The sequence below is a fragment of the Galeopterus variegatus genome, unplaced genomic scaffold, assembly GCF_000696425.1.
Source record: "Galeopterus variegatus unplaced genomic scaffold, G_variegatus-3.0.2 Scaffold4178, whole genome shotgun sequence".
Lineage (NCBI taxonomy): Eukaryota > Metazoa > Chordata > Mammalia > Dermoptera > Cynocephalidae > Galeopterus > Galeopterus variegatus.
Genome location: NW_007730289.1, coordinates 142,120 through 153,178, shown reverse-complemented (window position 1 = coordinate 153,178; position 11,059 = coordinate 142,120). Strand labels below are relative to the sequence as shown.

At 35.2% G+C, this 11,059-nt stretch overlaps 1 protein-coding gene across 1 annotated transcript in view; it reads left to right on the top strand.

Moving 5' to 3' along the window:
* Positions 1-11,059, top strand: part of SLC16A10 (solute carrier family 16 (aromatic amino acid transporter), member 10) — a 118,023-nt gene that overhangs the window by 18,715 nt on the left and 88,249 nt on the right. The gene's annotated exons all lie outside the window — the stretch shown is intronic.

Sequence of the window (11,059 nt, the reverse complement as noted above, 5' to 3'; positions counted from 1 at the left end):
GATCCCGTTGCCGGTCCCCGGTCCGGTACGGGGGCAACACTGAGGGTTGTGATCCGTTGACAGACACGGAAAAAGACAAAAGACAAAAAAAAAAAAAAAAAGAATTTGTAGTGAAACAAGTTTTTAAGATTGTGGCTGGTCCGCCTTCTCCCCCCAACCCCCAACTTGTGCTCTGATAGGTGAACAGAGAAGATGAACTGTACCATTGATATAAGGTTAGAAGATAATCGAAGCCAGGCAATTTCATGTTTTCTGTCCATTTTTGAAAATTTCTGTGCTGTATAGCTTCTTCTCTCTACCTTTTATGCTACCATCGGAGACTTGGAAATACTCATGTGCTTTAAGTTTTTTGTGAGGTTGATTAACCATCTAACAACCTAATAAAAGTTTTTACAATTTTTATTGTTGTAAAATATATATAGCACAAAATTCACCATTTTAACCATTTTTAACTGTACAACTCAGTAGCATTAAATACATTCATAATGCTGTGCACACGTCACCACTATCCTACAATTTTAATTTGAGGGGTGACTTTGTCATCTCTCTTCCACTCTTTGTGTTACTTGATCTATAAACTCAACAAAGTCCTTTACTGGGTACAGTATTTGCATTTCTGAAACTGAGATATTGATAGCAGTATGTACTGAACTGAACTTTGGCAGGTGCTATGCAGTGCACATATTGTGGCATTTCTTTCTAGATATATTTGTAATTATTTGTGAATGTCTGTCTTCCTTCCTAGCCATGGAAGATCCATGAGTGCAGGGGCTGTGTCTGTCTTGTTTACAATGGTCTGTTCTGCCCAGTACAGTACTTGGCACATAGTAGGCATTCAGTGATATTTTTGAATGAATGAAAGACCTTTGCTGCAAGGAGAATTTATTTTAGTTTAAGAAGTTCTTTCTGAATACTTCATATGAAGTAGGTAAAACTAGTATTCACATATTAATACAGATTATAGGGCATGGCACATTCCAATGTCTAGTTAATTAGTAGAAATCAAAAAGGAGGGTATTAGAGCACAGTGTGCATTAAACAGATGGTTGTACAGAGTTGGCAGTAATAATCCCAAAGTTTGAAGGCTGTAAGTTAATTAGAGTAACTTGACAGAAAGTGAGTTAATAAAATTTGAGAGTTGAAAGAATGTTCCAATAATTTACGTTCAAACACACTGCAAATATATCAGCAGGTAACAGGAACTTTAGTTGCAGAAGGCTCCAAAACAGAAAGAGATTTTATAGCTTAAAGTAATGTTTTGGAGGAAGAAAAACCAATAAAATGGTTTGGGGCCATTTGGTTCCATTATTTTATATTAAATAAATTACAGAATTTAAATTTTAGAATTAAAAATATTACCTTTACAACAGATAAAAAGATACAGCTTACCAACTAATAAATTAAATAATTTAGAAATCCTACTCTTCTTTGATGGTTATATTTATTAATGAATTCAGTAATACTTTTATTTAACAAATATGAGTAAATATGGGCATTTCTCTGTTAGCTGGTATTGGATAAATTAAGTATTGCCATTTTTTTCAACTGGCTTATGGTTAAATGGAGGTAAAGGGGCAAAACACACAAGTAAGAATTAATTAGTAATATAATGCATCTCTGTAACAATGATCACAATATGTCCTCTGATTCCAAGAGTTAAGGGCTCTGTGTATGTGTTTATAGAAAAGCCCACTGAGGTCCTTTTTCAAAAAATTGCCTCTGGCAAAGTGTTTTTGGAAAAAGAAAAGAAAAAGCTATCAGGAGTTCTATTTTCTTGACCTTTTTAACTCTCAATAAGCTAAAACAGGAGTCTTATTTCAGGAAACAGTAGTGGAAATTTTCTTATGTACCAACAGCAAAATCTAGTATTGAATGGTTACCATGGCTTTTCAGTGTGTGTGTGTGTGTGTGTGTGTGTGTAACAGACTCACAATGGATGTAGGTCTTTGAAGTGGACTTCCCTGAGTGAAGTAATAGTGAGAAGAGGAATATAAATGAGGAGGGAGGGAGGAGGGGTGCAAAGGAGGGACAGGGAAGAGCGGAGTCTGAGGAAACAATGAATGAAACTGCAGTCTTGGTTGTGTCAATGCCACTTCTTTGTCCCTCCACCATTGTGGCCTGCCTTATGATGATGCTGGTGTTCAGCCAACTCTGAGTGAGTTACAGGAGTCTGTGTAAAGGCGGGGTCTGGGGTCTCAGTGCCTGCATGGCTGACATGAGCAGCTTGTGTTTCTGGCTGGGCTCTGGAGCAGCAATAGCATAGATTTCCAGGAAACAGTTCCTCTGTTGTCATTTTTATTCAAGTGTAGTTATTCCAGTGTCTGCTCTCCTCAGTTACTTATAAATTAAACAAGGAGGGGATCCTTTCTTCTGTTTCTCTTTCCTTTATTCTTATTTCCATTTTGTTTGTTATGCTTTTCTTTATTTTAGTAAAATGCACAAACTTGAACATCAGCAGTTGCCACTTCCACTAGCAAGCATGGGACTTCTGCCTTACCTAAATGTGTGTAATGGTAAATTAAACATTAAAGATGTTGCATACATGTAACAACATTGGTAAATCTCAAAAACATAATATTGAGTGAAAACATGAAGTTGCAGAATGTCTAATATAATGCCATTTACATTTTCTTTAAAAAATCATGTGAAACAATAGTACCACATTACATAGAATCTGAAAAGGCTATTGATGCTATGATGCTCTATTATTTTACATACACTGAAAACGGGAAAATTGCCATTTAAACTGTGTTCTAATGCTTTACTATGGATTGTAAGATGCATCCACAAGGGACTTTGACTCTATAATTTATGTTTTAAGACTTGTAAGCAAATATTGCAAAAAGTTAAGATTTGACCAAGCTGGTTAGTGAGTACCTATAATTTTCTGTATGCTTTAAATCTTTCATTATGAAAAGTATATATTTAAAAGGTAGATAAAAAGCAAGTTGCAAAAGCCTATTTTTGTGGACTCTTTTTTTCTCAATAGTAAATATGTGTATTTTTTTCTGTTTTGCTTTTTTTCTGGCAGCTGGCTGGTATAGGTATTGAACCCTGGACCTTGGTGTTATCAGCACCATGCTCTAACCAACCTGAGCTAACCAGCCAGCCCCTCTGATACTATTTGATTGCATGTTCTTCCAGACTTTTTCCTATGTCCATCATACTGTAGCAGTGGCTTTTTTTTTGGTGGAAGGAGGAACAGATTGCTTTCTATATCTCCTTTTTTGTGTATGAATTAAAAGATGTAGCATGTATTTTTTTTTAGTTCACATTTTTTAATAATATGGCACAGTTTATATTACACAAGAAGGCTCTGCTGATGAGAACATGCTGAAGATTCAGTTGCTTCACTTTTCTTTTCACATAGGATCTAGAAAGTACTTTATTACAGGATAAACAGCAAAAAGGTCTGTATAGAACCATCTCTTTACAATATTGAAAACTACCACTATAGTTCCAGTGTACGTATTCCTTGATTTTTTTTTTTTGTTGTTGTTGTTTAAAGCAAACAAACAAATAAAAACACTGCACAACACCTGGTGTTCACAAAATGTGAAACAGCTAAACCTTCAGTTTACTACTACAATAGATCTCTCTGCTTATTTGAAACAACAGTCTGTAGTTAACTTTTTTTTCAAAAACGGGATAACAACGTCAGATAGCACTTTAATATAATAGAAGACCAAATGAAACTAATTTTATTTCATACATATATTTTACAGTAGACAAGATATATTGTATTTCTCTACTAATAAAGTCATATTCTCTCCAACTAGGTAGACGAGAGGCTTAATGTACTATAAAAGTATTATGAAGAGACATTAAGATTGATGCAAATTCAAAAATACACACACACAGAAGACTTCTCTGCCACCTTTCATCCTCTGCAACTCTCAGTGGCTTCACAGGGTTGACCTGTTATGGCTATTCCCGGACTTTATTACCAACTGGAATCCAATGAGTCACATTGGGAAATGTGCACCTTGAACTCATCAGTTATTGAAATACAGGGAAAACATACCCATTGTCTGAGAAAATTTAAAGCTTTCTTTCAGGATGTAGTTAAATCTCATTATGAAATGACGAGGTGTATACAGATGTGAAATAGGACACACCGCAAAAGGCATGGTTCCTCCATGAGGTGTCTGTGAAATCACATGACTGATGGTGATGAGATTCTGGTGACCCATTTGTATCTGACAGACACCACCACCCAAACCCTGATTTTGGCATCTGACAAATACTATCCTCACTGGCACTGGCTGCTCATGTCCTCAGTTACTTCTCTAGGGCTGCACTTTCCCCCAAAGCCCACAAGCAGCAACTTCAGATGCAAAGTTCTAGGCTGGGGTCCAATTTGCAGAATTATTGTCTTAGTAAAGACAAAATGAGAGAGAAGTTTTTAATGATAAAGATGTCATGAAATGAATGGGATTGGCTGGCATTACTTCTTGCTGTTAACAAGCACTAAGAAATGTTTCCATTGTTTATTTCTTTGAAGACAATTTTCCGGTTGCTCCCTTATTCTTACTTTCTTAGGAATATGGTGTCTAGAGAGGGTCAGCAGGTCATGCAGTACCCTGAGACAAAGAATTATTGTACAAGTTGAACAAAACTCAGTAGCATCATGTTTAGTAATCTAATAGACACTTTAAAAATAGTCACAAAGCTAACAAACTCTTTTTTTTACTTCTTCACTGGAACCTAACAAGAAATCTGCAATTTTGCCCTGCTATCATTAGATCGTTAGATGAAAGGGCTGTCTGGAGTATGCTGTAGATTGAACCCCCCCCCCCACCTCACTGAAGCTTAATGCCCATTGTAACTGTTGAGGGTGGGAGATCCTGTTACAGTAATTGAAAGGTGGATCCTTGAAGAAGTGATTAGATTGTGAGGATTCTGCCATAGTTAATGGCTTAATGTTGGTCATGGGCATGGTTCTGAGGGCTTTAAGGTCCTGAGGAGCTCTCTCTCTCTCTGCTCTGCCATTCTGCCATGTGAGACCCCTGGGTCACCATTACCACCAACAAGGCCTTCACCAGATTTGTCCTCTGGACTTCCCAGCTTCCAAAACTGTAAGCAATAAATTTCATTTTCTTACAAATCATCCAGTTCTAGGTATTAAGCAACAGAAACAGACTAATACAGAACATTTGCATATTATGCCCCAAGCAGTGAGGAATCAAGGGGCTGAAAGGGGTATTTTGTTTTATCGTACTCCTTGTAGGAACCCTACACCCATGAAAAAGGAATATTCTTCATGCCCTGTAATATCCATTTAGTATTACATTTAGGCGTTTAATAGTCTTTACTGTTAGATTATAATAAATTTGGCAAGATCTACTAAAAAATGCCAAATACAGTCATATCACTTGACCTAGAATCTCATTCCCTAGGATCATGCCTACTGACTCATATCAATGAAAAAGCTAAATGAATGAAGATGTTCACTATATCGTTACTGTAAAAAAAAAAAAAAAAAAAGTAAAGCTTTGGAATCAACTTTAATGCCTCCAAATATAGAAATGGTTAAATACATAATGATTATGTACTTTGTATACTATGTTACAACTATAAATGGTAAAGGGTGCTATGTAGCAACATAGAAAATGCTTTGGTAAAAGAGCAGGATGTATCACATGACTATACCTCTAAAAATGTGCCTGCATGTGAACAAAGATGAAGGAAATATGGAAAAATGAAAAAGCAGTTGTATTAGTACATTAGTCCATTTTCTGTTGCTGATAACAAAATAACTAAAACTGGGTGATTTGTAAAGAAACAGAATTCATTTCTTACAGTTTTGGAGGCTGGGAAGTCCAAGGTCCAGGGAGCACATCTGGTGAGGGCCTTCTTGCTGAAAACTCTCTACGGTAGAGAGTCCTGTGGTGACGCAGAGTTATCACATCGTGAGGATTGAGCGAGAACATGTTTCCACATGCTTTCTTCCTCTCCTTGTAAAGCCCCCAGTCTACTCCCTGATAACCCATTAATCCATTAACCACTAATGGATTAATCCATTCATGAGGACTGGGTCCTCACAATCCACTCACCTCCCGAAGGCCCCACTTTTCAAACACCATAGTCTGATTTTCTACCCTCTTAATGCTGTTACACTTGGGATCAAGATTCAATGAGTTTTGGGGGGACATTCAAATCACTGCAATTAGGATGGTAGAATTTTGAGTGGATTTCTCCTGCTACTATTTGTAAAAAAAAAAATATTTTTATATTTTTGGGAAGCCAGTTCTTTTTAAAAGAAATTTGAATTTCTCTTTAAGAAAATGACAGATGGTAGGATGGGGGATACTAGTAAACTAAAAGTAATGGCCCTTTCAAAACTAAAGCATTTTAAACTAGAATTACTTTAGCAGTACACATACTGATTATTTAATTTTGTCCTTTAGAAGAAAGTTGGCCTAGCATAATTGTGTGAAAGTTGGAATATTGAGGAAAATTGGTAAAAGAAGTGGGAGGATCAAAGCCAGTGTGACTGGCTTATTCTTTTGCACTACCAAATAAGCCAAATTTTGGACCATGTCTACATTAGTCAATGTTTATTATTTGCTTTGAAGCTATTTGTTTGCAATAATGCCATTAACGTCCTCAACGAAGCCAAAGTCTGATCTTGAAGTGGTAAAATCTTAACTAATTTGATCATTTATATAGAAACGAAACCCTTCAAGGACATGAAATAGCATTTCTTTTCTCTATACGTCTTGTTTTTGATTTTTTTACTTCACCACTGATTTATGGCTACCAAAACACCACAAATCCCATAATTAACTCATAAGTTGCCATCTTGCTATCATAGGTAGAATGGGAGCTGGTAATGAGTGGGGAGAGAATAGAAAAAGACTAATAGATCTGTAGGGTCTTGCTAACCAGTTAATCCAGCCCCTTCACTTTACAGGTAGGTAAACAAGTCCCAGGGACTCAGAATTTGAACTTGTGTCTTTAAACTCCAAATCTAGTTCCCTTTCTGTTGTACTGCAAGGAGAGAAGTAAGGAAAGGGAGAGCAGTGCCAAATTACTGACATTTTAGGGGCTGCTTTTTCAGGAAGGATATGACATTGGTCTTGGTGTCATTATCATGTTACGTTAAAGTTTTTACAAAGACAATCACCCCAAAACAAAAATAGGTAAAAGACATGAACAGGCAATTCACCAAAGAATAAATGCTATGAAAGAATATGCCATATAATTAAAGAAAAGTAAATAATAAAATAAGTGTGTTTCTACCTCAAAGTAAAATATTTACATATGAGCTTTATTATTTAGACCATTGGCTTCATAGGGCTTCTTGTTGACAATCTATCCTAATTTTAGAAAATGTAATTAAAACATGAAAACAACTGATGCAAATGGTAAAACACAAAGTACAACATGGTCAATAAACTTCATGAAAGTTGTGGTAGCTTTAAACCCCTTTTTTATTAATTCATTCTAATTCTATCTAACACCTATAAGATGAATTATCTAAGGCAGTGTATACCAATAATGGATCACTAGGAAGAAAGCTGTGAGGAGTTGAAAGCAGTAGAGAATAGGTTTCAGCACCTAATTTTACTTTCCTTTTCTTCTCCACACAACCAGAGAAGCTGGTTCAACTCTGACTAAAGAAATGTCCTCATGCCTATTTGGAAGATACTGCAGGGTCCTCTGGAAGACAAAGCCAAGGAATGAGAATAATCTAAGCAGGAACAGGACCAAAAGTATGTGCAGTCACTGGAGGGTGTCATGCTGAAGAAGACAGGGGTGGGACTTTTTCATGAAGCCAAGTGCAGTTCAGTGAAGCCAAGATTAAAGGGACTGAGTGGGTTATCTGTCCCTGGCAACCACGTGCCACACCTTCTGAAGTGCTAACCCAGCCCAGGATTTCTGATAAGAGATTTGAACTTAATATTGCTGATACAAAAATAGATCACCTTAGATCCTATTTGGAAGTAAGCAGGCTAAAAGTAATAAATATTCAATGTTGCTTTTAAAAGTGATTATTTATTTTAGAGGTGGGCCCAATCAGACCACATAGAGATGCTTCATTCTTTTTAGTCCTCTGTAGCAAGAATTGGCAAATATTCTCCATAAAGGGCCATATAATAAATATTTTAGTGTAGGCCACTTACACTAGTGTAGGTCACTACCACTTGTGTAGGTCTCTTTTGCAACTACTCAGCTCTGTCGTTTTAGCACGAACGCAGCCATATACAGCATGTAAACAAATGGATATGACTGTTTTTCAGTAAAATCTTGTTATATGCTGACATTTGAATCATATAATTTTCATATGTTTTTATGTATTCTTTTGATTTTTTTTTGAACCACTTAAAAATGTAAAAACCATGTTTAGCTCATGGGCTATACAAAAATGGGCAGCAGGCTACATTTGTTGACTCTCATTCTATAGCAACATTGCCAGTTGAAGTACAATGCAAGCCACATGTTATGGACTGAATGTTTGTGACCCCTAGAATTCATATGTTGAAGCTCTAACCCCAGTGTGGCTATACTTGTAAATGTGACCTCTAAGGAAGTAATCAAGGTTAAATGAGGTCACAAAGGTGTGGTCCTGATCCAACAGGATTAGTGTCTTTATAAGAGGAGACATCAGAGAGCATGCTTTCTCTCCACCAAGCACTCACTGAGGAAATGCCCTGTGAGGTCACATAGCAAGAAGGCAGTAGTCTACAAACCAGGAAGAGATCCCTCATCAGAAACAGAATCAGCTGGAACCTTGATCTTGGACTTCCCAGCTTCCAGAACTGTCAGAAATTAAACTTCTGTAGTTTAAGTCACCCAGTATATGGGACTTTGTTATGCTAGGCTGAGATGACTGATAACACTATATATGTAAATCTTCGTCTTCTAGTCATCATATTTTTAAAAGTAGAACAGGTAAAATTAATTTTAACACTACATTTTATTTAACCCAATTTATTTCAATGTTGTTATATCAACATGTAATCAATAAAAATTACTAATATTTTGCATTCTTTTTTTCTCCCATTTATTGTAGATTTAATAACATCACAGCACTGACCTTATTTTCAGATGAACTAGGTAGGCAGTTTTACAAGTTACTATGTGACATCTCTTCAAAATAGGTATTCAAGGATTGCTTGTGGCAGTCTTACAAACACGATGAGCATCACTCCACTTGGAAAATGTATCGGGATGAAAAATAAGCCTATTGTTTTAAAATACTCTGAGGAGTTATAGTGCTTGAAATTCTATTTTAAAAAGTCATTTATTTGTTTCATTATTAATTTTCTCTAGTACTATTCTATTTTCCTCTGAAGGATTTCTGGAAGAGAAAAAGATTGATTTACAAAACCCAAAATAAATCACATGCAAATTAACATTAAATATTGTCAGTACCAATTGCCAATTACCAATATTCTGATATAGGGTAGTTTTGTGGCCCTTGGACCATAGCCACCTTCTACTAGTAGATAGAAGATTACAGAAAGCAAAATGAAAGGTTAAAAGAAGCAAAATAAATACTGTTTAAATCTAGTGGCTCTCAGCAGGGTTGGTACTAGGGTGAGGTAAGTTGAGGTACTTGCCTTGGGTGGAAAGTTTAAGGCGATATTAAAAGGCACAGTAATGAAGAGAAATAGTATTTTAATGCAATCTTTCAAAAAAATCAAATGAATGTAATAAGTCCAAGATCAATCAAATATGAAAATTTTAAATGAAGACCAGATCAGTATTACTGATTACTCCTTTTGCCACAGGCCCCAAATGGGTTGACTCAGCACCTCTCTTTATTCACAATATTTTCTTTATATATTTTTTATTATGATTTTTTTGCATTTGTTTTTGAAACAATATTTTTGTTTTCAAAAATATTGCATTAAAATTATACTAAGTCTTAGAAATGCATCGTATTTTACATTTATAGCTCATCTTAATTTGGATGCTTGATACTTAATTTTATATTTGTGTCTCTTAAAATTTACAGCTGGAAAAAAATAGATTCACATACACAAGTTGTTCCAAATATTCTTTTTTATGAGTCAAATTCCAAATATTCTTGAAAACATTCCAATAACTGAATTCAGTATCGAGTTTAAGTTTAATTTTCAAGTGCCCAATAGCCACATGTTGCTAGTGGCTGCTACATTGTATAGTACAGCTCTGTAATATTTTATTATATGGATTTCCCATAATTAATTGGTCCCCATTGATGGACACAGGTGGTTTCCAATCTTTTGCTTTTACAAATTATGTTGTAATTAATATTTTTATACATCCAAATTTTTGACATATTAGTAATTTGTACACATATTACTAAAAGTTCTGGGTCAGAGTTGTGCATTTTTTCCACATTTTATAACATTTTTTATTTAGACATGAAGTTGCAAGAATAGGAATAGTATAAAGAATAACAGTAAACAATTTACCTTCCTTGTTAACATTTTTACCTCATTTGCTTTATCATTTGTGCATGCCCTTTCTCTCTTGTGTGTATGTGTGCATACCTACACACACACACACACACACATATATATATAGGCACACATATACACATATGTATGAGTAAAAAAGTTTTTTCTGAATCATTTGAGAATAAGTTGTATATATTATGGTCATTTTCTCTTAAATGCGTAAGTGTGTATTTCCTTAAAATAAAGATATTCTCTTATATAAGCAAAGTAAGTTATCAACTTTAATAAATCATACATGGATACAATATAATTCTCTAATATATACTGTCTGTATTCAAACTTCATCATTTGACCCAATAATGTCCTTTTTGGTAGTTGTTTTCCAATTTTGATAAAAATTACCATATTGTCTCCATAGAGCCTAATTCCATTTTACATTCCCAGGAGTAACACATGAATATGTGTGATTTACCCTCAGCTTCACCAGCATAGTATGATAACACTTTTTACCACTTTGTTAGAGGAAGAATGGCATTTTATTAAAACTTGCACTTCTTTTATTATGGATAAGGTTGAGGATCTTCTCATGTATATAAAGAGTCACTTTTTTTTTTTTTCCTTTTTGTCTTTTTCCGTGTCCGGCAACGGATCGCAACCCTCAGTGT